The sequence below is a fragment of the Mustelus asterias genome, chromosome 5 (genome assembly GCF_964213995.1).
Source record: "Mustelus asterias chromosome 5, sMusAst1.hap1.1, whole genome shotgun sequence".
NCBI lineage: Eukaryota > Metazoa > Chordata > Chondrichthyes > Carcharhiniformes > Triakidae > Mustelus > Mustelus asterias.
Window position 1 is genome coordinate 126806504 of NC_135805.1, and position 3615 is coordinate 126810118.

At 44.0% G+C, this 3615-nt stretch overlaps 1 non-coding gene across 1 annotated transcript; it reads left to right on the plus strand.

Moving 5' to 3' along the window:
- Positions 1 to 2143: 2143 nt before the first annotated feature.
- LOC144494511 (U2 spliceosomal RNA) lies at positions 2144 to 2333 on the plus strand. The gene has a single exon (XR_013498081.1). It is a non-coding gene; the product is annotated as a U2 spliceosomal RNA (small nuclear RNA).
- The last annotated feature ends 1282 nt before the right edge of the window (positions 2334 to 3615 follow it).

Here is a 3615-nt window from a genome sequence, read left to right on the forward strand (position 1 = left end):
CCTATATCTCTTTGTTCTATAACTCTCCCCAATGCCCTGCCATTAACTGAGTAGGTCCTGCGCTGGTTCAATCCACCAAAATGCATCACCTCGCATTTATCGAAATTAAACTCCATCCAAAGTGTTGTGCCTTTGTTTAAAAGGGACTGCAGGGAAAAGCCTGGGAACTACAGGCCAGTGAGCCTCACATCTGTGGTGGGTAAGTTGTTGGAAGGTATTTTGAAAGACTGGATCTACAGGCATTTAGAGACGCAAGGACTAATTAGGGACAGTCAGCATGGCTTTGTGAATGGAAAATCATGTCTCACAAATTTGACTGTTTTTTGAAGGGGTAACCAAGAAGGTAGATGAGGGCAGTTGATGTCTTTAGCAAGGTACCGCATGGTAGGTTGTTGCATAAGGTTAAATCTCACAGGGTCCAGGGTGAAGTAGCCAAATGGATACAAAATTGGCTTGATGACAGAAGACAGAGGGTTGTTTTTCAAACTGGAGGCCTGTGACCAGCGTATGCCTCAGGGATCGGTGCTGAGTCCACTGTTATTTGTCATTTATATCAATGATTTGGATGAGAATATAGGAGGCATGGTTAGTAAGTTTGCAGATGACACCACAATTGGTGGCATAGTAGACAGTGAAGAAGGTTATCTCGGATTGCAACGGGATCTTGATCAATTGGGCCAGTGGGCTGACAAATGGCAGATGGAGTTTAATTTCGATAAATGCGAGGTGATGCATTTTGGTGGATTGAACCAGCGCAGGACCTACTCAGTTAATGGCAGGGCATTGGGGAGAGTTATAGAACAAAGAGATATAGGGGTACAGGTTCATAACTCCTTGAAAGTGGAGTCACAGGTGGACAGAGTGGTGAAGAAGGCATTCGGCATGCTTGGTTTCATTTGTCAGAACATTGAATACAGGAGTTGGGACGTCTTGTTGAAGTTGTACAAGATATTGGTAAGGCCACACTTGGAATACTGTGTACAGTTCTGGTCACCCTATTACAGAAAGGATATTATTAAACTAGAAAGAGTGCAGAAAAGATTTACTGGGATGCTACCGGGACTTGATGGTTTGAGTTATAAGGAGAGGCTGGATAGACTGGGACCTTTTTCTCTGGTGACTGTGGGGTGATCTGATAGAGATCTATAAAATAATGAGGGGCACAGATCAGCGAAATAGTCAATATCTTCTCCCAAAGGTAGGGAAGTCTAAAACCAGAGGGCATAGGTTTAAGGTGAGAGGGTAGAGATACAAAAGGGTCCAGAGGGTCAATTTCTTTCTCACAGAGGGTGGTAAGTGTCTGGAACAAACTGCCAGAGGTAGTAGGAGAGACGGGTACAATTTTGTCTTTTAAAAAGCGTTTAGACAGTTACATGGCTAATATGGGTATAGAGAGATATGGGCCAAACGCGGGCAATTGCGACTAGCTTAGGGGCTTTAAAAAAGGGGGGTGGCATGGACAAGTTGGGCTGAAGAGCCTGTTTCCATGCTGTAAACCTCCATGACTCTATGACCATGGTTGACTCTATGTTGACTCTATGTTGACTCTATGACTCTAGGTTGATTGACCATGCTAAAATTGCCCTTAGTGTCCTGGGATGCGTAGGTTAGAGGGATTAGTGGGTAAATATGTAGGGATATGGGGGTAGGGCCTGGGTGGGATTGTGGTCGGTGCAGACTCGATGGGCTGAATGGCCTCTTTCTGTGCTGTAGAGTTTCTAAGATTCTAAGATTCTAAGACCAGTCCAGTCAAGGTAAGTGTTAAGTCGGACTTTTCTTTAGTAAAGAAATATATAATCAAAAGTTTGTTTTCTCTGTGACAAATTGTTTAAATGAAATTTTGAGTCTGGTGAAGGAGTTGTGCTTTCAATTTAGTGCTTGATGTGTCCAGGGACTGCCGAGCTCTCTCAAACTGAGAAGTATTCATTTAGCTCGAAGCAGAACCCATTCGGTATTCACTCATAAAAGTCTGTTGCCCGGAGAAACAGACTTTTCAATGCTGATGAAAGTGACAGCTCCAAGTCATCACTGAATAAGAACACTACCATGCCTGAAAGTTCTCCATCCTTTCAAAACCTGAATCTTTTGCACATCAACTTACCTTATCAGACAATACTGAATCTGGTCCTCATGTTACAAAAGAATCGCTTCTTGGCCTTTTGGCTAAGATCAAGTATAGTATCGACATGCTGTACTTGGTTGAAGTTATTAGGTTACATTTTAACTTCATTTGAAGCAATTTTTAAAAGCGGCATCTCGGCCTTTTGGCTAAGATACAAATGAAGTCAAGTCTTGGAGGAGGTGCAATGCCTACTCCAGTCAGCTTGGATCATGTAGATCAAGCCCAAGACAGGAGGTGAGAGCCCTGTCTTGTCAGCTTGGATCGAGAATGTCTCACTCGTTGAGACTCTGAATTGGACTTGATTTGATTGAATTGGATAAATAAAAATAAAGAATCACTGGATAAAGCACAAAAACAATTTGCAAGAACTGGAGCTGCAACGTTATAACTATCAGGAAAACTGAGAAAATTGATGGAGACTTGATGGAGGCTTTCAAAATTATGCAGGAGCTCATTGCAGTCGACATGAAAAAGATGTTTCTACCTTTCGAGGGACCAGAACAAGAGGCCATAAATATAAACTAGCCACTAATAAATGCAATTAAAAATTCAAGGGAAATTTCTTGATGGAGATTGATCAGAATGCAGAACTTGTTTACAAATGAAGTGGTCAAGTTTAAAAATACAGTACGAATGAAGTTAAATGAAAGTGAGATAAGTAGTTGGATAGAGGGACAACGCTGAGAATGTGAGATGAGCCTTGTGTGAAGCAGAAATACCGATAGATCATTTGGGCTGAGGGGCATACTGTGCATGCAGAATTCCTCAGACTGTGGTTGAGATTTTCCCACCCCTGAACAGCAGGTTTCGCTGTGGCAGATGGGAAGGTCAATCGAAACTCCATTAATTTTGGTGAGATCGGAAGATTCTGCCTCATGTCTCTAATAGAAAAGACAGAATTATACCTGCCTCTATAGAGTCAACAAAGAACAAAGAAAATTACAGCACAGGAACAGGCCCTTCGGCCCTCCAAGCCTGCACTGACCATGCTGGCCGACTTAACTAAAACCGCTACGCTTCCGGGGACCATATCCTAGCACAGTGGTTAGCACTGCTGCTTCACAGCTCCAGAGACCTGGGTTCGATTCCCGGCTTGGGTCACTGTCTGTGTGGAGTTTGCACATTCTCCTCGTGTCTCCGTGGGTTTCCTCCAGGTGCTCCGGTTTCCTCCCACAGTCCAAAGATGTGCGGGTTAGGTTGATTGGCCATGCTAAAATTGCCCCTTAGTGTCCTGAGATGTGTAGGTTAGAGGGATTAGCGGGTAAATATGTAGGGATGTGGGGGTAGGTCCTGGGTGGGATTGTGGTCGGTGCAGACTCGATGGGCCGAATGGCCTCCTTCTGCACTGTAGGGTTTCTATGATTCTATTCCCATTTCATTCGTGTACTTGTCAAGAAGCCCCTTAAAAGTCACTACCGTATCCGCTTCCACTACCTCCCCCGGCAACGGGTTCCAGGCACCCACCACTCTCTGTGTAAAAAATCTGCCTCGTA